General features: G+C 36.0%; 1 pseudogene; it reads right to left on the minus strand.

The window, feature by feature from the left end:
* Positions 1-1399: 1399 nt before the first annotated feature.
* The window catches only part of LOC149181332 (xylan glycosyltransferase MUCI21-like), a 43293-nt pseudogene continuing 18525 nt past the window's right edge, over positions 1400-26167 (minus strand).

Below are 26167 nucleotides of genomic sequence, written 5' to 3' on the forward strand. Positions count from 1 at the left end.
TTGGATGCAGAATTTAATTCCTCATTCAAGGAGTACCCATGTTGCATAATTTCGATGGACCCTACTACACAGAAAATGAGAAATACATGAAAAAACATGACTGCAATCACGTTTTTCATGTATTTCTCATTTTTCATGTAGCAAGGTCCATAAAAAGTATGCAACATGGATACTCCTTGGATGAGGAATCAAATTCTGCATCCAATGAGTGTTTCCACTTGAAATTTGAGTAAACCCATACGTAGATAAGTTGAAAATACGATTTGAACAAATATTTTTGTCTTCTTTCCCTCTAAAATTTGATGATGTAATCTAATCTTAATTTATTATTTCCACTATTATTTTATAATTTCCTTAGGAGGCCCATTTTAGACCTCAAAAATCCCCTAATGCAGCACTTTATCCTAGTTCAACTCCACACAAATTGCACTCAACACATAACCTCAACACCACCACTGACATCCTCGGCCTCAGAGAATAACGTACAAAACAAACACTTCACTTCTTCACATTAGATGACTCATTAGTAGGAAGCACACCAATGCTCCTCATGCCAATGCCTTACGACCCTCAACTCTCACAACCCGAGCTCCGATACCATATTAGAGAAAACACTGAACACGAAATATTATAAATTGTATTCCATAGATTGAGATTTGTACATAAATATAACCAGTGAATCTAGAAGGATTTCACCAACTCTCATTTATTTTTTACCTAAACTTGTCGACTATTAATTTCTACCGATAATCTAGAACAATCACGGGAACAATGGGTGTGATATTTCTAACATAAAATAGAGTGTTGAATAAGACATTGAAGCTGATGTATAGATCTCATAGTGATACAATGAATGACAAGAACGTGAACATGAGACTTGTAGATGTTAAACGCTCCAATAAAAATGTGTGACCAAATCTTTAAAGAAGAGAACCAAGTAACCTTAATAAACTTGTTTCAATTTTAAAATACAATAGATTGCATTATAAAAAATAAGAAAAAAATATAAACTCTCACAACCACCATATAAATGCTTCTAAAAACTAAGGGTTGATTAGTTAAACTCTACCGCATTAAACTCAAAACTTTTAATAAATATCATATTTACATTTTATAATGTATAAAATGATTTAACCCTTTAAAAAAACCTTGGATTATGTATTTTTAACAATATACAATTTTGAATAAAAATAAGGAAAAAGATTCAAACCCTAACATGTTTAAATTAATCTCATATTTATGAGAACACTTACTCCTTAAATTACAGAGATCGGTCCTACATAACAAATCTGTGTGAGTGGTTGCTCGGCTTATCAGAAGGCAAATATCTACAACTTTGATATTGAATACAAATCTACACGAATTCAAATTTCCCATTGCTAATTTGTTCGCTCGAGCTTCAATTCACCTTACTTCTAGAGTGAATGAGGTCCAATGCTTTGATAAACATCCTCTGTAAGTGAGGAAACTACAATTTTAGATTCTGATTGTCTAGGTAAACCTTCTTAGTTGCCTCCCACCCTTTAGCATTCACAGACTTTAAATCCCTCATGTACAGATGATCCCTAGGATACTCATCATACAACGATATTTCTATGACAGGATTGGGTATTCAAGGTATGAGATCGAATCCATTTTCATGGTGGGCATTATGAAGAAAGTATGAGAAGCCCACCCTATTCCCATAGGGACCACCTGTACGAACACGATCCCTGGTGGAAGAAATATAAAATGTGTCAATGCCACACCATGAATTCCCATGAAAACATCATAGGAATTGATAATTCTATACATCTCTTTCATCAGGGTGTTTACATTTGGCGAAAGAACAATGACTCTGAAACCCACTTTCTCATCCACTTCAACAATTTCTATCTGGTTTAGGAAAACCCTAAATCTCTTGTGAGCAATCAGAATGAGCTTAGGCCTTAGCGATTTGAATAATGAATATTGGAAAATCGATTTCTTATTCCCATCTTTGAAAGCGCTTGTTGAGCATTTTATGGAAATCCATTATTGTATGTTTATATGGAGTGAGTTCGGGGTTTACCCAGAGATACTCGTGAAAGCACAAGCCTATGATGGCCTTCGGGAAGCAATGAGTTCAGGATCGATCTCTTTTCTGAAGTTGAGGATATTCTAAAACGAGAGCTGTCTTATGATGTCCCCGAATTTCGATTCCACCAGGGCTTGTGATTCATTCTAATGAAGATGACTTAGCCTTTGAGATGGTAGGAGGTTATAAAAAGAGGGACACTTACATCTATAAATTCATGGAAAAGGTTGCGTGTGTAGCCCCCTGTAGAGAACACCGACGTTGGGATGGAATGGGTTACTTGGCACTATGAGGCATGTGCGGGATCTGTTAATCTTTCCACCGATAGTTATGATATCACCTTTCATGATGCATACATCTGTTCTGTATGAGGTTTTGTCATAGATTAAGATGATTTCCCTAGATCGAGTTTCATCTGCATTTGACGAGCACAACCCAATTCAATAAGATTTGTCACAACCCAATTCAATCAAATTTGTCATAGGCCATCGTCCATTGTTATCAATGAAGAAGAAACAAATCTTATACTAGGAGCTTAATTCCTACAACATGTGAAACTGCATTATGTTAAAAAACATATGTTCCTAAGGGACCCTGTTTGCAACATGTGAAACTGCATTCGGTAAAAAAATATGTTCGTAAGGGATTATGTTTAAGAGGAGTTTTGAAAGGAAATATTTATTATATTTTGGTCACTATTCAAGTGAATATCTATCTGTTGTAGCGGCTACAACCACCCTCCAAAATTTTGGCTCGCATGCAAATTTCGGAGGCTACCTTGGATCCTATGATCAATCGTTCCTTGGTCACTTGTTGGTAAGCAAATGATCTCAAGCCCCCTCCTTGATCTTAATATTTGTTTACATTCTCATCTTTATGTAGTACGTGTCATCTTTGGGCATCGGAATTATTGTTTTTCATGCAAAGAGAATATTGTTCTACTTCAAGGGGAAATCTTGTGCATATGGGTTATTCTCATTACATAGACATGTTTCACACTCACTTCACGCACTGTTGTCACAAAGATTGTTGCATCAAGAAGAGTATGTATTTTATGTTTTGGATGGTCTATGTTGTATCACTAAGTGTTCGTGTGTGATCATAGTCAAGTTCTATTATTTTTGGCATCAGTCTCATTGATGTCACACTTATCCTAGTTTCCTGAGCAACCTAGCCTCATCTAGCTTTCTGGAACTACACACTTTGCTTTTGCAACCCTCAAGCTTTTTCCCTTGCTTGTTCGAACTGTGAAATGCACAGAGACCCCAGCCTCCCTTTGCATCCAAAACTACGTAGTGGTTTCCTCTAGTGTCCTTCCATAGCCGGAACCCACTGTCTTCAGAAATGCGCAAAACAATCAAGAAGCCAACACTTATCTCCAAAAATGCACAGAGTAGTCAGGCAACCAACACTACTCTCAAGAAATGTGCAGAGCAATAAGACAACCAAAACTGTTCTCCAGAAATGTGTAGAGCAGTCTGGCTTCCCTGCATTAAGAAACTGCGTGAGGTGTCCTCCTAGGACCCCATCCCACAGCAGTGCCCTGTCATCAGAAAATGCGTAGTATTGTCCCTTAGCTGCTCACGCTGCACTGCACTCAGAAAATGTGCAGAGGTGTCCTCCTAGGACCCCATACTATAGTAGTGTCTTGCATCTCAAAACTGTACAGTGTTGTCCTAACTGCCTAGCAGCCTTGCTCCCAGAAATTCCCCAGAGCAGCCCAACCTTGCTCTGGAAAAATGCGCAGAGTAGGCTAGAATCCCAACCGTTCTTTGGAAAACTACGCAGAGCAGGCCAACAACCTTGCTCTCAGAAATTGTGTAGAGCAGGCAACCATCCTTGCTTTGGAAAACTGCACAGATCATCTCGAAAGTAGTCACTGTCCACTGAAATTACGCAAATCTATTTCTCAGTGATTACAGGAAAAGATGACATGCTAGATCACTCTCGAGGAGTTGAGGAGAAGGAAAAAGAAACCAGGTTATGATAAAATATTGGGACCTCATGCAAACTCCGTCGAATTCACGATCATCTTGAGGGTAAGTATGGTAAATAAAGAATATATTTTGAAGTACATCTCTTAGTATAGCTTGAAGGACTGCTTGTCATTGTCATATCATGATGTCTTCGATAACATGCATGTTTGCAAGAACAAAGTCATTTCATTTGTTTCCTCTACATGTCTTGCTTCCTTTTCACTTATTTGACCAACTGTTATCTTTTGGATGTTGATTTCTCTTTCATGATTGCGACCCAGTTTTGGTTATGTCGAAGGTTTCTCTTTGTGTGCATGAATTGTTTTCACTCTGTCGGCATCAGTCGCACTCACATACGAAGGTGTAAACATTGTTGCACAAGTGTCATCACGGTCGTTCGAAAACATATCTCAAGTGTTGCACTTATCGCTCTTAACCCTTACGTCAGCTTCACTGAGCACATGATGTCTTGTTGGTTTGAGGTGTCTTGTCGTTGAGTTGTGCTAAGTGTGTGATCACATTTTGATGTATGCACAAGTACAATTGCTTTCATGCTTAGTCAATTTTCCCAAAAAATATGTCGACCGGATAACCCTCCGTCAACCAGACCCGATCTCATTGACCTTGCACTATTTCCAAGAACTGCGTAGAGCTTGAGGCTGTCCTCTAGGCAACCCGCACTGCACAACTATGGAGATGAGCCAACTGACTGACTCTAAGAACTGCACAGAAGTTGTCCCAGAAGTCGATCTAATATGTTCTTCTCGCAAGACCTCTCATCAAGCCTCCCGCTGGTCAACTGGAGAAGGAACTTGAGTTGTGACCCATGACTATACTGATCTCCAAAACTACATAGAACTTGTCTAGCCTGACTGCCTTGCACTTCCTGTTGAAACTACACAAACATGTGGGACAAGCATCTGCTGCTTGTCACTGTGCTGTCCCAAAAAATTGTGCAAATCTGCCAGGTAGGCTTCCCTACTAGCCTGCTATGCAACCAACCCAGGAATTGCACAGAGCTATCCTGCACCAACCCTTCTTCCCCTCTCTACAAACAACCTAGAAACTGTGCAGAACTGTCAGGGAGGATTCCTTGTTGACCTGCTCTTCTCACTAAGAAAACTACATAGATCTGGTTGCTACCAACCCTTATTCCCCGCTCTGCAATCAACCCAGAAATTGCGTAGAACTGTCCAAGCCCGGACTGTCTCCCAGGATTGTGCAATTTTTACCAGCAGCTCCGGTTGAGTGATCTTGTCCTCCTCTGGAAAATTGTGTAGATTTTTCTGCCAGTGCCTCCTATTGCCCACACTGTCTTCCTCGGAGAATTTGCATAGATCCAAGCTGGATGAACTACCAGTGTTCTCCTTGAAAATTGTGCAGATTGGCCCTTCCTCCCAGAAACTATGCAATTCTTCCTTCGAGATGGGTTTTGCCCCACAACTATCACTGTTGTCCTAGATTGCGAAAATCTGTCTCCTAGTGAAATCTGTGTAGTTTTTCCCAACAGTTCTCTGAAGCCTCACATCCTGGCTTGAGCTGTGCTCTACACAATTTCAGTGCCTTTTCCCTTTCCCAGTAACTTGCACCGAATTGGAAAACAATGCATCATGATAGACTAGGAGATTTTTGGATTTGATGTTGTCTCATCATGAGTGATTGCAGGAACAAGTACATCAATGAAACATGGCATGACAACAAACTATATGGGAAAGAGGCGCATGCTCAAAGACTTTCTCATGGTTGAATGAACACATGAAGCACATCGAGCAAGTGAGAGAAAGGGACACATTCACATGCACCATCAAGCAAAGACCAAGACCATCAAAGACCCTATGTAATTTTCCATACTAAGGTGAAGACATATTACACCAAGACCGTACCATCACTCAGTGACACAACAACATGACACAAACACCACAGTCAACCAGTACATGTTAGTAGGGTCATGTCGAGTTGTGTCATGAGTTGTCTTGGCCACATCACTACTATGTGCCATACTTATTGTAATCAATGTAATGTAAAGTGGAAGTCCAAGAGACCCACATATGAAGTCGAAGAGTCATGTAAAGTTGAAAAGTCATAGGAAGTCAAATAGTCATGAGGGAAGTCGAAGAGTCACAAGGTTCAGTTATACCACCTTGTCTATATATACCCCCTCATTGTATGAGCAAAGGACTTTTCACCTTGGCTCGTCCCACATAGCCTTGAGAGTCTGTAATCTGTTCTTTGAGGAGTGAGGAGTGGCTCCAATATCCCACTACTAGGATTAGATGTATGGTGTGGAGATGTGTCTTGGATCTTTTGCTTAATTCAGAAGCCTATCTCAGGCCAACACATTTTCATGCATGTTTTATACCCGTTTGTAAGACTATTCTTTAAATGTTTGTAATGCATGTTTTCTTAACCTGTACTAAGATAGTTGAACTACTTTAGTTATTTTAGTACTCATATTGTTGAATATGTGTTGTATTGTTTATCGCTGCTATCCTGTTCATGTGGACTACTCCACCAAAAATTAGACATACCATCTTTGTGTATTCCTTGGTGTTAATGACCGTCACCCCTGTGTGGGCTATTTTGTTGGACGATGTACATGTTTTCCCTTGAAATTTGGTTTTCACGACTGCTGCATCTGCTATGGAATATTCCATTGGATGGTGGACATACCCTTCTTGTTTTTTGCATGTGTTTCTTCTTGGGTAGGGACTATTCCCTCTCATCAAGAACCTCACTTTACCTCCCCCTTTTGACAATAAGAGGACCCAGACACAGAGTTACATTACGAACTCACCAAGCACACTCACCTCGCTTACTTGAAGTTAAAAGTATAACACTCTCATTTGCTGAACAATAAGAGCTAAGGAAAATATCTAAGACAATGGAAACCAGGCCATCATATCGGATGGGACTCCTACACCAAATGGTGTGAGGTCTAGTTGAGACTTCATACCGGGGAGATCCCCTAAATGTTAGCAAGTCCAACACCGTCAACACAATCATAATAACAATAATCCTCTCATTTTAAAATAAAAATTAAATTAAATTTCTTTAATATATATATATATATATATATATATATATATATATATATATATATATATATATATATATATATATATATATACATACATACATATATATACATACATATATATATATATATATATATATATATATATATATATATATATATATATATATATAGTTTGATATTTAAAATATCATATCAATCATAATTATTGAAAAGATTTACTTCTATTTTACATGAAAATAAAATTGCTTTTGATATTGAAAATAGTTTATTTTGTATACAAAAGAAGTTACTTTGAGAATAATGTTTCGGTGATAGGCGTTTATATGTGAACTTTAGGTGGAACTTTAGATGGATGAAGGTAGGTGGACTTTTGAACCAATGATGTAGATTTAAAGTGCAAGGAATATGCTTCGTCTGAAACATTATCCACGACTAGAATTCACAAAGTGAAGCGCGGGTTGAGTGAATAGGGTCAACGCCAAGTGTTGCGAAGAGTATTTCTTAGACTCCATTGCCAGTGGCTCCATTTTTTTCGGCCTATTGCTGCGAACTATTGTTGGTGCTATTGGCTCGCTCAACAAACAAGCAGTCGTGTTAACCTGCAACCAACAACGAGTAATTTGGCAGTTACACTTGTGGGGCAGAAGAGTGGATTTGTCAGCGAGCAGGAGTTTTGCAGACTTCCTTACGTTCAACAAACAAAACCCAAGAAGTGTGCTTCAAATATTGTTGTGGAACCTATGTGTGAAAATGACAAGTAATGTCAACCTGAGGTGTAACTAGAGACAAAATGTGTTCAAATGACAGACATAAACTTGGATTTGGGAACTCACCTGTTATTGTGCAAGATAAACTATAACTTTCGTTAGTATTTCACCATAGTCGTTGAGTATTCCAGCAACAAGGAGAATCCTGGTACCAAATCTTAGCAACGTTAATCCAAACACATAAATTAATGGCTAAAATTGTTAGAAAACCCTAGCCATCTGATGCAAACAATGGAGTTCTTTCCCTGCTGGTGGCCAAAGACTGCCTTGGACCTTCGGTGGGAGCTGGCGTCATGCAACTTGCAGAGGTCAGGTAGGCTCAAGCGCCGTAGCGAATGAGGTTTTTGTGTGGCAGATGTGATAGGCTTTGCTTACCCTAACTTCTGGTTGCTGAATCATGACAATGATATCCATGATCCATTGTCTACGATGGGGATTAGCCTTCATGCCAAACGTTTGACCCACAATTACCAGTTGCAATCTGTTACCTTCGAGAATGTTCTAGGACCTAAACTTTGGTTAAGGCTTAGGAATAGGCCTGTTACGTGACCATTAAAATGTGAATAATAATATCATGTTCATCGCCGTGAGTATTTATGACCATTGTTTATTTTATAACCCAACCTATTCTATGGACAAATGTTACCTCATTGATTAATAAATGAGTAGTGTATGTCAAATTTTATATACATAATTTTTTCTTTTATATATTGCATTTATGTTGTTAAATTTCATGGATAGACCTGTTACAAAGATCTATAAGTGATAGTTCAAAATCATGGTGTGGCTGTTAAATAAGTCACTAATTTGTAGTTAGAGATGGAATGACAACTCCAAAAATGTTTACAAGTGCAACAAAATGAATGTCTTCATGTAATTATTCATGTGTGTTCATACCAGGTCTGAAGGAAAGGAAAACATGAGGCAGGCATGACATTGAAATTAACAAGGTTTCATAAGTATTTCAAGAGAGTTACTTGATCGGGTAATTGTTCTCGTAGTATCAGGAAACCATAGAGCTGTTTTTCTTTTCCATCCTATCCAAAAAATGTTATTATCATGCCACCTGCCAAAATTCGTTTGCCAAATATTTTCAGCATTAATGTTGCATAACATAATTTCAAGATGATAGTGTCTGCTTTTCTTTTTCAATCATTAGATAAGGGAAAACTAGTAGTGCCTGCCAACAAAATGCGGTCTTTCAAATAAATGGAGAGGTGACGAGCACAATAATTTAAAAGGAAAAACAAAAATGTTTTTAATATCGATTATGCTTCAATAAAACAACCACACGTACTCACCCTTTTGGTGGGGGACAAAATTCCTTTAAATTGGATTGTGCATTAATAAAGAAGTCACACGTGTTTATAAAGCATGTATATTTTTAAAATGAAGATCATTTTTTCCAGTTATTGTTAAAGTAATAGATTAATTCTGAGATATGTTTGTTTCCTTCTATTTTGGGGTAATTTTAAAAAATTTCGCAAGAATTTCTAGGAATTTTAAGTTTTAGTCATATAAATTAATTTGTAGAAAATTGAGCGTGTCAATAATCCATTTATACATTGCAAAAACACATTTCAAAGACAAAAACAAGACTACTCTAAATTAATGTAAATTTATTTTAGCTTTTAAATTTATTATACTTTAAAAGATTAAATATCTTTATATTTATAAAAAATAAATTAATAATTAAAAAAATATTATGGGTCAACTTTAACTTGAAAAAAAAAGGAATTACACATCTTATTATAAAATTGACCATTTTTCTAAATAAAATTTGCTTATATATTAATTTCCCCATCTAATTAGAATATGAACTTATTAGAATTGGAATAATCTCAAATCCCTAGGAAATTGGTGGGGGGAGCCACATGGCACGAATCTAATTTAACTTGAGAAAAAAAAAAAAAAGAATTACACATCTTATTGTAAAATGGACCATTTTTCGAAATAAAATTCACTTATATATTAATTTCCCCGTCTAATTAGAATATGAACATATTAGAATTAGAATAATCTCAAATCCCTAGGAAATTGGTGGGCAAGGAGCCACTTGGCACAAATATATTTTTTTAAATTTATTAAAAGCCAATCCAACTGAACAAGCTCGGTAACACACTACATTTATTGATGAACATTAAGACTAAGCATATGCTGAGCATATTCCCTTGAGAATCGATACCTAAAGTGATCACAAGGTATCGATGGACGTTGGAAGTTGGATTAGGCATGAACTTCGATACATAACTAAAGCAATCACAAGGTATCGGTGATGTCCAAAAATTCTATGGTTAGTTGCAGACGACAAAGCCATTGACTTGGATTGGAAACATTGTGAATGAGACTTATGGTTAACCAACCCACAAAATCTTAGGCCATCTGATTAAAAAAACCCTAAGATCTTGATAGTGGAGCTCATGCTAAATGTGAGTGACAAAGTTAACTTCAATATTTTATTTATTGTTGATATTGAAATATTTTCTATATCTCCATATATAAGAATGTTGAAAGAGTATCACACAACTAACTTGGATAGACAAAATCCTAAATTCAACCTAACTTTGGATTTATCAAGTACCTGAAGAGATCAAATGCCTCTACCTACACATTTTTCCTTAATTTTTAAGTTCAAAATTAAGATGAAGCTTGACATTATATATATACAAAATGTGAAAAGAGATTAACCATTAAAAAAATTACATATCACGAACATTATTAAAATACTTTTTAATAATAATAATAATATTCCCTTGGGTTTAATATTATTCTATTGGGTTTATAATCCCTCGAATTTATAATAATAATAATAATAATCCCTTGGGTTTAATATTATTCCCTTGGGTTTATTATTCCCTTAGGTTTATAATATCAATCATGGTCAACTATCGTCAATCATAGCCAACCATGGTCAACTATGGTCGAATGTCGCATTGTGACAAAGATTGTATCAATATGAAAATCAACCATGGTCAACCATGTTTATTTTAGTGTTTATAATATTTATCTTACGGTTTATATACTTTGGGTTTATAATATTAGTCCCTTAGGTTTAATATTATTCCCTTGGGTTCATAGTCTCTTGGGGTTTTAGTATTAATCCCTTGGGTTTATTATTCTCTTCGGTTTATAATATCAATCCCTTGGGTTTATCATTCTCTTGGGTTTATAATATAAATTATGGTCAATCATGGTCAATCATAGTCAACCATGGTCAAATGTTGCATTGTCACAAAAATTGTCTCCATGTGAAAATCATGGACAATCATGGTGAACCATGGTCAGCCATGGTTGATCATGGTCGACCATGTTTTATAGAATGAAACATGGTCAATGATGGTCAACTATGGTCGAACATCACATTGTGACAAAGATTGTCTTGATATGAGAAACATCAATGGTCAACAATAGTTCGACGTCGCATTGTGACAAATGTTATATCGATATGAAAAACATCCATGGTCAACAATGGTCCAACGCTCATAAGGATTGTCTCAATATGATAATCAACCATGGTCAATCATGTTTATTTTAGTGTTTATAATATTTATCTTAGGGTTTATATACCTTGGGTTTATAATATTAGTCCCCTTGGTTTAATATTATTCCCTTGGTTTCATAATCCCTTAGGGTTTTAGTATTAATCTCTCAAGGTTTTGGTATTAATCCCTTAGGTTTATTATTCTTTTTGGTTTATAATATCAATCGCTTGGTTTTATAATTATCTTAGGTTTATAATATCAATCATGGTAAACTATCGTCAACCATAGGTAACCATGGTCAACCATGGGTGAATGTCGCAATGTGACAAGGATTATCTCAATATGAAAATCAACCATAGTCAACCATGTTTATTTTAGTGTTTAGAATATTTATATTAGGGTTTATATACCTTTGTTTTATAATATTTGTCCCTTGGGTTCAATATTATTCCCTTCGTTTCATAATCCCTTGGGGTTTTAGTATTAATCCCTTCGGTTTATAATATAAATCCCTTAGCTTTAGTATTGCATTGGGTTTATAATATCAATCATGGTCATTCATACTCAACCATGGTTAACCATGGTCCAATGTCGCATTGTGACAAAGATTGTCTCCATGTGAAAACCTTGGACAAACTGTTGAAAATAGCAATAAGAAATGCTAAAAATAGAAGTGCTAAAAATAGCACTGCTATAAATAGCATTTTGGGATACCTTCCTATTTTAGTTAGTCCTTGAACTAAAATACAGAAGTAAAAATTCAAATTTGATCTGACCAACTATTTGAAAAATAATTAATTAATTCACTATGAGTTAATTAGTTGTAGAAAATCAAACATGAAGTCTATGTGAACACATGCAACAGTTTCTCCATTGATTGAGGAATTCATCCATTAGTTAAAGAGATAAGGATGAGTTGTAATTAGTTGGCTCAGTTAACTGAGTCAAGTCCAGTTAGATTAATTCAAACAGTTTGTTAAATTAATTGTGAGTTCAGTTAGTTAATGCATGCTTGCATGAAACTGCTGCACTTCAGATAACTAAATATTCTCTCATAAATAACTCATGCATGTCAGTTTAGTCAGAGATCCGGTTGAGATCAGATGGAGGGACAATGTACTATCAGTTGCTAGAATATTCCTTGTATGCAGAAGGAATTCTTTCCTTGAGGATTGCGCAGTTACTTCTTCCTATTGTGTGATGAGGCCAATTCACACATGTGGCTTCACTGGACCCCAAGAAAAACTGCGCAAGGAAATAGGAGGCTTGGAGGGCTCGGGGAGGACATATATAGTGTCTATTCATTCTATGAGCTGTATTATTCTATTGCAGAGAGAGCAGGATAGCTTGTGAAGTTGATTCTTTATGTAATCTAAACATATTTCCACTTGTATGATATTATAGATATTGGGGTTTTAGGCTATGGCTTTCCCCAGGATTATTCTACTGTGTTCATGTGATTGCTTTCTTATGTGTTCTTATTGATCTTGCTCATATTCGATTAAGCTTTCGCATAATTGTTTGTAGAAGTAGATCAAGTATTTTGCTTTATTATATTGCATTATCAGGTGATCTACAGTAGGAATTTCTACATGGTATCGGAGCAAAGGTGATCAAGGAAGAACAATATACAAGAAGGGAGAAGTTCGAAGTTTGTGGTTCCTGAATATAGAAATCGAGTTCTTATCACATCTAAATTTCACCGATGGCGTTCAACGGTTTAAAATTCGAATATGCCCTTGACGGTAGTTCGAATTATATGGCCTGGAAGGATCATATGGAGGCAGTATTAGAGGATAACGGTCTAAAGGACTTCATTGATCGACAAGTCCCCAAGCCCGCAACGGCTAATGCTACTGAATTGGCAGAATGGAAGAAATGTGTGGTCAGAGCAAGGATAATCCTTCTAGAGGGAGTTCGAGACCACATAGTCTCGAGTCTCCATGGGAAGGAGACACTGTTTTCGACGTGGAAAACATTGAAATATGTATATCAGAATAGCAGTGATCAGAGGAAGCTGGTGCTAAAAGACAAGCTTCGGAAAATCAAGTGTGAAAAGGGCGACACGATCTCTACATTCTTGAACAAGCTCACTACTTGTATGGATGAGCTTGGAAGTGTGGGGATCACGACCGCTGATGATGACATGGTGAGTCTTGCACTCCTCGATCTTACTAAGAGCTGGCATAGCTACCAAGACTCAATTAATGGAAGAGAAAAACTACCAGATTGGGAACAACTTTGGTCAGATCTGATGCAGGAGGAGATAAGAAGAAGCACCAGAGATGCATCCTCATCGAAGCAAGATGATGAGGAAAATCTAGCCTTCACGAGTAAGGCGAGGAAGGGGAAAGGGAAGGCGTCCCAATCCAAATCCGGTTCTTCCCATGGTGGGAAGAAGTTTGACAAATCGAAAGTGCAATGCTTTCATTGTCATGAAGTGGGCCATTATGCTACAAATTGTCCACAGAAGAAATCTAAGAAGGGTTCCTCAAAGGGATTTGAAGGTGAGGCACTGGCCTCACAGTTTGAGCTGGGTTTCTCGCTTATCGCATGCATGGTTTCATCCATGGTGGGATGTGTTTGGTACTTGGACAGTGGAGCTTCATTCCACATGTCAGGTGACAAGAATATTTTCAGTACATTGGAGGAGAAGGATCTCCAGATGCAGATCGAGATGGGTGATGATGGAAAGTACCGTGTCTCAGGTGAAGGTATTGTTGTGTTTCAGAGGGAGCATGGTGCTCCCCTCATCTTAACTGATGTCAAGTATGTACCAGGTCTTAAGAAGAATCTTGTGTCCATTGCTATGTTAGAAGATAAAGGCTATGATTAATGTCTTTAGTAAAGGAAAAATATTTTTTTAGGCATATCGGCACTGGATAGACCAAGCGAATGGAGATTCGAATAAAGAATCTCTACAAGTTGGAGGTAGACGACTGCGCTGCATTGAGTTCCAAAGTTGAGCTGGTGCAAAGCCAATATGTTTGCGAGCTATGGCATAGAAGACTGGGCCACTTGCACCATGGAGCCCTGAAAATCATGCAACAGATTTCTACCGGATTACCCAAGGGAAAACTGGAGTAGACAGATACATGCAAAGGTTGTACCTTGGGTAAGTATGCGAAATCTTCCTTTCTGGATTGAGACAGTAGAGCTGGAGCAATCCTGGAGCGAGTTCACTTAGATGTTTGTGGACCATTCTCTACAGTCCACCACTAAACAAAGGTACTATGTTATTTTTATTGATGATTTTTCTCGTAGATGTTGGATCTACTTTATGCAAAAGAAGGATCAGACCTTCTTGAGGTTTTTTGAGTTTAAAGCCTTGGCAGAGAAAGAATCTAGAAAGAAAATAAAAGCCTTGCATAAAGACAATGGTGGAGAGTATGTCTCCCAACAGTTTAAAGACTTTTGCGCTACAGAAGGAATTAAACGGGAGTTGACGGCACCCCATAACCCACAGCAGAAAGGGGTGGCTGAAAGGAAGAACAGATTGATTGTGGGAGCAACTCGAACGATGTTGCATGACCAAAGCCTACCACTGCATTTGTGGGCTGAGGCATGCAATACAACAGTATACTTGCTAAACAGAAGCCTGCACCATATACTAGGAATGAAGACACCTATAGAGGCCTTTTTTGGGAAGCGACCAGATGTGAGTCACTTCTGAATCTTTAGATCATTAGTTTACTATCATGTGACCAAAGATGCCCAGAAGAAGTTAGATCCCACAGCTGAGTTGGGAATACTTATGGGGTACACGGATACACCCCACAACTATCGAGTGTACCTGCTTACCAGTCAGAGGACTGTGTTACGCAGGGATCTAAAGTTCAATGAGTAGAAAGCCATGCGAGTATCACTTGAGAGGGAGCTCAAGTTGCATGCAGATGAGGAACTTTCAGTTCCTAAGGAGGAGGAGCCTCAGATTGATGCAGAGTAGCCACATGCAAAGGATCTGGGAGTGGAGACATCCACTCATGATGAATTTTCTAGAGATGGGCAGAAATGTTCAAAGGAAGCTGACAGGTTGATGTTGGATGCGCGGGAGAATGTGGGACAACCATCTTCTCAGTGCAGACATAGGAGGTCACCCGAGCAGTACAATGGTTACATGGCCCTGGTTGGGGAGTGTGTAGATTCCGAGCCTTCTTCATTGGAGGAGGTAGTGCAGCAACCAATCTGGGTTGATGCAATGGTGGAGGAGTACAACTCCATCGTGCGGAAGTATGTGTGGGATGTTGTTCCAAGACCTCAGGACAAGTTAGTGGTGAGTTCCAGATGGCTTTACAAGGTAAAGCAAGCAGCTGATGGCAGTGTTGAGAAACATAAGGCAAGGTTTGTTGCCTGGGGTTTCTCACAGGTTGAGGGGATCAACTACAATGAGACTTTTTCTCCCATAGCAAGGTACTCATTGATTAGATCGATGTTGGCACTATCAGCTCAAATGGGGTGGCAGATCCACCAGATGGACGTGAAGACAACATTCCTCAATGGGACGATTGAGGAGGAGGTGTACATTGAGCAACTAGAAGGTTTTGAAACCTTCGATCGTGAGTCACATGTGTGTAGACTCAAGAGGGCTCTGTATGGGCTGAAGCAAGCACCCCGTGCTTGGTACACCAGGATCGATAGCTATTTCACTGGGTTTGGCTTCACCAAGAGTGAAGTAGATGCAAACCTTTACCACATCATGGTAGAAGGTAAGCCATTGATCATTGTTCTTTATGTCGATGATCTGATTTTGACAGGTGATGATCAACTAATACAGTCTTGTAAGGAGGACCTTGCAAGAGAGTTCCAAATGAAAGACATGGGTCTTATGCACTACTTCCTAGGCATGGAAGTGTAGCAGAGAGATGGAGAAGTTTTTGTGTCTCAAGGAAAGTATGCCAATGAGATCCTTAGGTGGTTCCATATGGAGAAGTGCAAACCCATGCAGACTCCTCTAGCTGGGAACTGGAGGAAGGAGGAAGCTACTTTAGGTGAGGTAGTGGCTGCTACTTTTTATTGGCAGTTGGTGGGTTCACTTATGTATCTAGTGAACACACAACCCGACTTATGCTTTTCGGTGAACCAGCTGAGTCAAGCTATGGTTCAGCCTACCAAGTTGTTTTGGAAGTCAGCGAAGCATGTGCTGAGATACCTCAGAGGCACATCTCATTTTGGATTGTGGTATAGACGAACAAAGGGAGTGAAGCTTCAGGGCTTCATAGATGCGGATTGGGTAGGGAGTCCATTAGACTAGAAGAGCATTTCTAGAGGAATCTTCAACCTTGGTTCAGCTGTAGTTTCCTAGTACAACAGGAAATAGAGATCAGTAGCACTTAGCTTAGCAGAGGCTGAATACATGGTTGCTAGTTAGGTTGCATGTGAGACTATTTGGATGTGGAAGATTCTAGTGGGATTGTTTGGTCAGAGGATGGATCCTACAATGATCTATTGTGATAATCAAGATTTGCATCAAATTCTCTCAGAATCCAGTTTTTCATGACAGGTCCAAGCACATTGATATCCGATATCACCATCTTCGAGACTGTGTGGTCAAGAGGATCATGTTGTTGCTGTATGTTTCAACCGAGGAATAGGATGCAGATATTTTGACGAAGGCATTGTCAAAATGAAAGTTCAAGTTCCACAGAGACAGGATTGGGGTTACTGATAATCCCTTTCTTGTTGAGAGGGAGTGTTGAAAATAGCAACAAGAAATGCTAAAAATAGCACTGCTATAAATAGCATTTCTGGATACCTTCCTATTTTAGTTAGTCCCTGAACTAAAATAGAGAAGTAAAAATTCGAATTTGATCTTACCAGTTGTTTGAAAAATAATTAATTAATTCACCATGAATTAATTAGTTACAGAAAATCAAACATGAAGTCTATGTGAACACATGCAACAATTTCTCCATTGATTGAGGAATTTATCCATCAGTTAAAGAGATAAGGATGAGTTGTAATTAGTTGGCTTAGTTAACTAAGTCAAGTCCAGTTAGATTAATTCAAACAGTTTTTTGAATTAATTGTGAGTTCAGTTAGTTAATGCATGCTTGCATGAAACTGCTACACTTTAGATAACTGAATATTCTCTCATAAATAACTCATGCATGTCAGTTCAGTCAGAGACCCAGTTGAGATCAGACAGAGGGACAATGTACTATCAGTTGCTAGAATATTCCTTACATGTAGAAGGAATTCTTTCCTTGAGTATTGCGCAGTTACTTCTTCCTATTTAGTGAGTGTGATGAGGCCAATTCACACATGTGGCTTCACTGGACCCCAAGAAAAATTGCGCAAGGAAATAGGAGGCTTGGAGGGCTTGAGGAGGACATATACAGTGTCTATTCAGTCTGTGAGTTGTATTGTTCTATTGCAGAGAGAGCAGGATAGCTTGTGAAGCTGATTCTTTATGTAATCTGAACATATTTCCACTTGTATGATATTACAGAGGTTGGGGTTTTAGGCTGTGGCTTTCCCCAGGATTATTCTACTATGTTCATGTGATTGCTTTCTCTTCATTTGTTATATGTGTTCTTATTGATCTTGCTCATATTCGATTAAGCTTCCGCATATTTGTTTGTAGAAGTAGATCAAGTATTTTTCTTTATTATATTGCATTGTCAGGTGATCTACAGTGGGAATTTCTACACAGTCATTGACGATTATGGTGAATCATGATCAGCCATGGTTTATAGAATCAAGCATGGTCAATCATGGTCAATCATGGTTGAACGTAGCATTGTGACAAATATTGTCTCGATATGAAAAACATCCATGGTCAACCATGGTCCAATGTTGCATTGTGACAAAGATTGTCTCAATATGAAAAACATCCATGGTCAACCATGGTCCAACGTCGCATTGTGATAAGTATTGTATCAATATGAAAATCAACCATGGTCAACCATATTTATTTTAGTTTTTATAATATTTATCTTAGGGTAATACCTTAGGTTTATAATATTAGTCCCTTGGGTTTAATACTATTCCCTTGGGGTTTTAGTATTAATCCCTTGGGGTTTTGTTATTAATCCCTTAGGTTTATTATTCTCTTTGGTTTATAATATCAATCCCTTGGGTTTATTATTCTCTTAGGTTTATAATATCAATCATGGTCAACTATTGTCAATCATAGCCAACCATGGTCGAATGTCGCAATGTGACAAGGATTGTCTCAATATGAAAATCAACCATGTTTATTTTAGTGTTTGTAATATTTATCTTAGGGTTTATATACCTTGGGTTTATAATATTAGTCCCTTGGGTTTAATATTATTCCCTTCATTTCATAATCCCTTGGGGTTTTAGTATTAATCCCTTCGTTTTATTATTCCCTTCGGTTTATAATATAAATTTGTTAGGTTTAGTATTCCCTTGGGTTTATAATATCAATCATGGTCAATCATACTCAACCATGGTTAACCATGGTCAAATGTCCCATTGTGACAAAACTTGTCTCCATATGAAAATCATGGACAGCGTGGACAATTTTGTTCAACCATGGTCAACAATGGTTGATCATGGTCAACCATGTGTTATAGAATCAAACATGGTCAATTATGGTCGAATGCACCATTTTGACAAAGATTGTCTCGATATGGAAAACATCAATGGTCAACCATGGTTCAACTATCAATCCCTTGGGTTTATAATATAAATTATGGTCAATCATGGTCAATCATAGTCAACCATGGTTAACCATGGTCAAATGTCGTATTGTCACAAAAATTGTCTCCATGTGAAAATCATGGACAATCATGGTGAACCATGGTTGATCATGTTTGATAGAATGAAATATGGTCAATCATGGTCAACCATGGTCAAACGTCGCATTGTGACAAAGATTGTCTCAATATAAAAAACATCCATGGTCAACCATGGTTCAACGTCGCATTGTGACAAATATAATCTCGATATGAAAAACATCCATGGTCAACCATTCTCAACCATGGTCCAACGTCGCATTTTCATAAGGATTGTCTCAATATGAAAATCAACCATGGTCAATCATGTTGGTTTTAGTGTTTATAGTATTTATCTTAGGGTTTATATACCTTGGGTTTATAATATTAGTCCCATGGGTTTAATATTATTCCCTTGGTTTCATAATCCCTTGGGGTTTTGAGTATTAGTCCCTTGGGGTTTCGATATTAATCCCTTAGGTTTATTATTCTCTTTGGTTTATAATATCAATTGCTTGGGTTTATTATTCTCTTAGGTTTATAATATCAATCATGATCAACTATCGTCAATCATAACCAACCAGGGTCATAAGGATTGTCTCAATATGAAAATAAACCATGTTCAACCATGTTTATTTTAGTGTTTGTAATATTTATCTTAGGGATTATATACCTTGGGTTTATAATATTAGTCCCTTGGGTTTAATATTATTCCCTTCGTTTCATAATCCCTTGGGGTTTTAGTATTAATCCCTTGGGTTTATTATTCCCTTCGGTTTATAATATAAATCCGTTAGGTTTAGTGTTTCCTTAGGTTTAAAATATCAATCATGGTCAATCATACTCAACCATGGTTAACCATGATCAAATGTCTCATTGTGACAAAAATTGTCTCCATGTAAAAATCATGGATAGTCATGCACAATTATGGTCAACCATGGTTGATCATGGTCAACCATGTTTTATAAAATCAAACATGGTCAATCATGGTTGAATGCAACATTTTGACAAATATTGTCTTGATATGAAAAACATCCATGGTCAACCATGGTCCAACGTTGCATTGTGACAAAGATTGTCTCGATATGAAAAACATACATGGTCAACCATGGTCGAACGTCACATTGTGATAAGGATTGTCTCAATATGAAAATCAACCATGGTCAACCATATTTATTTTAGTGTTTATAATATTTATCTTAGGGTAATACCTTAGGTTTATAATATTAGTCCCCTGGGTTTAATATTATTCCCTTGGGTTCATAATCCCTTGTGGTTTTAGTATTAATTCCTTAGGTTTATTATTCCCTTCAGTTAATAATATAAATCCCTTAGGCATTATTCCCTTTGGTTTATAATATCGATCATGATCAATCATGGTCAATCATACTCAACCATGGTCAACCATGGTCAAATGCCGCATTGTGACAAAAATTGTCTCCATGTGAAAATCATAGTTAATCATGGACAATTATGGTCAACCATGTTTTATAGAATCGAACATGGTCAATCATGGTTGAACGTAGCATTGTGACAAAGATGGTCTCGATATGATAAACATCCATGGTCAACCATGGTCCAACATCGCATTGTCATAAGGATTGTCTCAATATGAAAATCAACCATGTTCAACCATATTTATTTTAGTGTTTATAATATTTATCTTAAAGTAATACCATAGTTTTATAATATTATTCCCTTGGGTTTAATATTATTCTCTTGGGTTCATAATCCCTTGGGTTTTAGTATTAATCCCTTGGGTTTATTATTCTCTTCAGTTTATAATATAAATCCCTTAGGTTTATAATATCAATCATAGTCAAACATGGTCAATCATGGTCAATCATACTCAACCATGGTTAACCATGGTCAAATGTTGCATTGTGACAAAAATTGTCTTCATGTGAAAATCATGGACAATCATGGACAATTATGGTAAACCATGGTAAGCCATGGTTGATCATGGTCAACCATGTTTTATAAAGTCAAATATGGTCAATCATGGTCAAGCATGGTTGAATGCAACATTTTGACAAAGATTGTCTCAATATGAAAAAAATCCATGGTCAACCATGGTCCACTATTGCATTGTGACAAAGATTGTCTCAATATGAAAAACATACATGGTCAACCATGCTCGAATGTTGCATTGTGATAAGGATTGTCTCAATATGAAAATATACCATGGTCAACCATATTTATTTTAGTGTTTATAATATTTATCTTAGGGTAATTCCTTATGTTTATAATATTAGTCCCATGGGTTTAATATCCCTTGGGGTTTTAGAATTGATCCCTTGGGTTTATTATTCCCTTGTGTTTATAATATCAATCATGGTCAACCGTGGTCTAACGTTGCATTTTGATAAGGATTGTCTCTATATGAAAATCAACCATGGTCAACCATGTTTATTTTAGCGTTTACAATATTTATAATATCAATCATGGTCAACCATGGTCAATCATAGCCAACCATGGTCAAATGTCGCATTCTGACAAAGATTGTCTCAATATGAAAATCAATCATGGTCAAGCATGGTTCAATGTCGCATTGTGACAAAGACTATCTCGTTTGTAGTATTTATCTTAAGGTTTATATACCTTGGGTTTATAATATTAATCCATTAAGTTTAATATTACTCCATTGGGTAAAATGCCTTGGGTTTTTATTATTATTCCCTTGGGTTTATTAAATTGTGTTTAATTAATTTTTATAATATTTGCTTATGTGTGCTATTATTTATTTCTAAAATTATTTTAAATTGTTATTCATTAATTTATTATTATATAATATTATTAATATTTATAATATTAATAATATTATAAATTTATAATGTTTGTTTATGTGTACTATTATTTATTTCTAAAATTATTTTATTTATTATTATATAATATTATTAATATGTAATATTAATAATATTGTATTGTATTATTAGTAATATTCATATTAGTTGATATACGTTTATGAGCGTTTATCAATAACATTTATATTAATATAAATGTGGTTATGGTAGTGTCAAGGTGAAAAATAATTCTTAATTTTTAACACTAAACTTAAAATAAGAATAAAAGCAATTTTTAATTCATTTTTGAAATTTATAATTAATTATAAAACATAATATAACTATTACCTATAATATAAAATAAAATAAAATAGCTAATCATTACTTATTAACTATAAAAATAAAATTGGGCCTGGAGTATGCCCTAAAACTGCTTCTGCTTGGCTAAGAGCTCGTCTTCCTCGGACGTAAGGAAACAGGTTAACGGCCCAAGACCCAGAGGCATCTGGCAGGAGTGAAAGTCTGCTCCCTTACGGACCACCAGCGGGTTATTTCAGGTGGCGTGGTTTTCCTTGATAACAGTGATGTGTCAACTGACATTCGCGGATAGCAGCCAGAGATGGCTGTCCTCAATGTTGGTTTGACAAACTGAGTTTGATAGGTTTTTCCACCTTTTGAAAAAAAAAAAAAAAAAACTATAAAAATAAAATAAAATGAAATGTAATGCAAATATGTATTATAAATTTTATTATAAAATAATTTGCGATTTAAGAAATTTCAATTTAGGAGCTATCAAAGCTTTTCCCGATCATATTTAGTTTGACTTGCATCAACTTGTATTCAGAGATGGATTTGTGCTCACGATCACATTTTCACCCAAGAATGTTTTAATAAAATACCTTTTCACTAACTACTCATATGTCATACATATTTTGAATATTTTTTTTAAATAAATGTAATTATAACATAAAAGGAAAAAAAAAAAAATCATTTTAATTTTTTTTATGGTTATTTAAAAATAATAAAATAATATTTTTATTAATAAATGAAAAAATAATAATAACAAAAAGATTTCTACATTAACTATAAATGAAATATTTCATTTTTATTTTAATTTTACATCAATTTTTGTATAGATAAATAAAGTAATTGAAAATAAAAAGCATTTAAAAATATTAATATTACAATTTAATGTAAAAAATATTTGTAATTCATTTTATCTTTACTTGATATATGGTATTTAAAAAATTATATCAATAACAAAAAAATATTTTAGTGTTAGCCATAAATAAAATGTTTTAATGTCCATATATGTATATGACATAAAATAATTGAAATTAAAAAAATTCTTATATTTTCACTTTTTATTAATCGCTGTTTGAGTATGATGGAGACTTGAAATTCTTTCAATGTTAATATGGAGTTGACGTGAGACATTTTGAAAAATTATCAATAACAAAAAAATTAATATAAAGATCTATCCAAAGAGATTATATATTAGAGTATATATTTTAGTGTAATACCTCTTAGTAAATAGGGTAACTGAGAGAATTTATTTTGCTTTACTAAAGTTTGAAACCAGAATGAAGACCTAACTGAATAAATTATGGATGTGTTTGTAAATATACAATTACTTGCAAATATTTCCTTTTAAATATGATGGGGTCAACTACAATTTACCAGAAAGGATGTAAGAAAACTAAATTTCATACTCAAGAATGGTTGAAGGCAGTTATGGGTGGACGATTGCCTGTACAACCTCTCTTCAGGTGAAGAAAACCTTCTCGGTGGAGAAGTGAGCCAAAATAGTATGAGATACATGAAGCATCAAGGAGGGAGGAGAGATTGTTTATAAGCCTATGACAAGACGTTGCAGATGTTGCTGGTACACCACCAAATTCTGAGTCCTTGAGCTGGTTGGCCAATGGAACTCGTTGAGTACCCTTGACTAGATCATGTTGAGACCAAGTGGTCTAGGGGAAAACATGTTTAGGTTGAATCATAAACTATTTCTAAGTATGAAATTGGCTAGGGGGGAGTACTAATAGTGATATTGGTTCTCGCAGGTTAGGAGGAACATCCTAATTCCCGCAATCTTGTCGCTGATAGCCAAAGAATACAGATAAGTATGTGCAAATTGGGTTATCTGTCAGTTAAAGAAAAGTCTAGTAGAATCTGAAAGTAAATGTACGCATTAAAGAAATGAACTAGACTGTGAATGTTTATTAAAAATGTACATTGCAGAGCTTTGAGTGTCATTAGAAAATGTACATTGCAGAATTGTGAATGTTATTAGAAAATGCACATTACAGAACTATGAATGTTATTATAAAATGTACATTGTATAATTGTGAATGCTTATTAGAAAATGTGTATTACGGGTATTCTATGTAACTATGTTATTGACAGTCGAAGTTATTTTTTCAAAAGGGAAATTAAATAAAAGATATTTTATAACGACTTGGAATGACAAGAGTAAAACTTACAAAAAAGGGGTTTGGGTTAGTTGGGTCAAGCCGGAAAACAAAAACCCGTGGACAGTGCCACTACCTTTTAGTCTAGTAAGGGTAAGTACTAGAACACAAGGAGTTATTTGCCCAAAGTGTGAATATGAGAAGAAAGATTGAGGAAATGGGTTTGTGGTCAACCTGTGAAAGTATATAAGGTTTCTGTAAAAGAAATAATTCATACAGAACACAAAGAACAATAGAGAAATTTCCTTGTAAAATTTATTGCAGGAACACTCCCAAGTACTTGAAACAAATTCTGTAATAAATTAATGTATATTTGTATAAACAAACACCAACATGAATACAAAAACTATATATATATATATATATATATATATAGATAGATATATATATATATATATATATAATTCTTGAACAACTGTCTATAACTGGTATAGTTCTAGCCTTTTACTAAAACCATATGAAAATTGTTGTTGCTGAATAAAATAATTTTGTTCCCTATTGCATATGTGAAACTAGACGAAACAAAGGCAATATATGTTAAAAAAAGGGCCACCAAAATTAAGCTAGGGTCTCAACCCAAAATTTACAAAAGAAGACCATAATAGCATATTCGATTTACTATTCGAAACCCTCAAGAAATACATATAATTTAACAATTTTTTCAGTCTGGCTCCGTTGTAGCCTAAATGATGAAATCTAGCCATATTAACCCTACATGCTTAAGCTAGAACCCCTCTAAAAAATTCAGAATTGTAACTACAAATTGAGGGAGGTGATTTTCGGCTGGAGGGTTATGAGATATTTTTACCTAGTACAACTTACAACCTTGATAATAAGTGTCACACCTGGACCGAGAGATAATGCAGTTAGAATCTGTATCCAGTTCTATAGAACGAAAGCACCAAAAATCACGTTCTTCATCCATGATACCTTCATAAGAAATCAACATAAGTTAGGGTTCTATGTCAAACTCACCAAAACTTAGGAGAAAATTGAGTTGTAAAATAGTTTAAGACAAGAAAACATGAAATATACTAGTTCTAATGAAGAAGAGAGACGAACATCTCTGAAATGACACTATCCAAAGGAAAATATCAAGTTATTTCTTACCCAGAAGATTAAATTGACAGGGAAGAGACCGTCCAACTTAGTAAGGGAGCCACAATTTATGAATCTAGGCAGTGACGATGGAGTAAAGAGAATAAATCCCCCTTGCACACATAAATAACAAAAATTAGATACGAACTTGAGATAGTTACATGAACAGAGAAAAAAAAACAGAAATGAAAGTTAGGGAAGGTAATGGCATCTTACTAGGAAAATGTTGGGCGTGTGTTATATTCTTTCCACGACTAGTCGCACGCACGGGTGTGGGGGGGCGGGGGGGATAGTCGCCCTTGTTTTTTGCGCTGAGTGTAGCAAGTGGGTGATAGGGGGGAGGTAGCCCCCCTGAACGGGGTCCCGAGCAATGCCCCGATATTTTTTTCTGGACGCTATATTAGGTGGGCGGACCTACTTGTGGTTTTGTGCATGGGTTTTGCACATGGTTTTAGGCATGATGGTTTTCTACCCAAGGTATTTTGTAGATCTGGTCAAGAAAACTATGATTATGTTCTAATCTAGGGTTAATGGATTGGGGTTTATGAATGCTTCGACATGTATATATATGTATTATAACATTGAAAGTAACATAATGAAAAATCAATCTAGTAGTCCGAGTTTTGGGATCTAGGGGAAAATCTCTGTGTATTTGTTTTATATTCTCGTCATTGTTTATTTTCTATTTTTTTAGAATTTGTCTGTAGGTAATTTTGTATAGGGTTAAAACCTGAATTTGGTATCAGAGCAATTTCGACTTCAAGGGGATGCCTTTGCTACTGAGAGGTTTTACTCAGACCTGTGGTAGACCC

This window comes from Pinus tabuliformis, chromosome 3_2, assembly GCF_031772625.1.
Source record: "Pinus tabuliformis cultivar Carrire ecotype Pingquan chromosome 3_2, CPIR1, whole genome shotgun sequence".
Lineage (NCBI taxonomy): Eukaryota > Viridiplantae > Streptophyta > Pinopsida > Pinales > Pinaceae > Pinus > Pinus tabuliformis.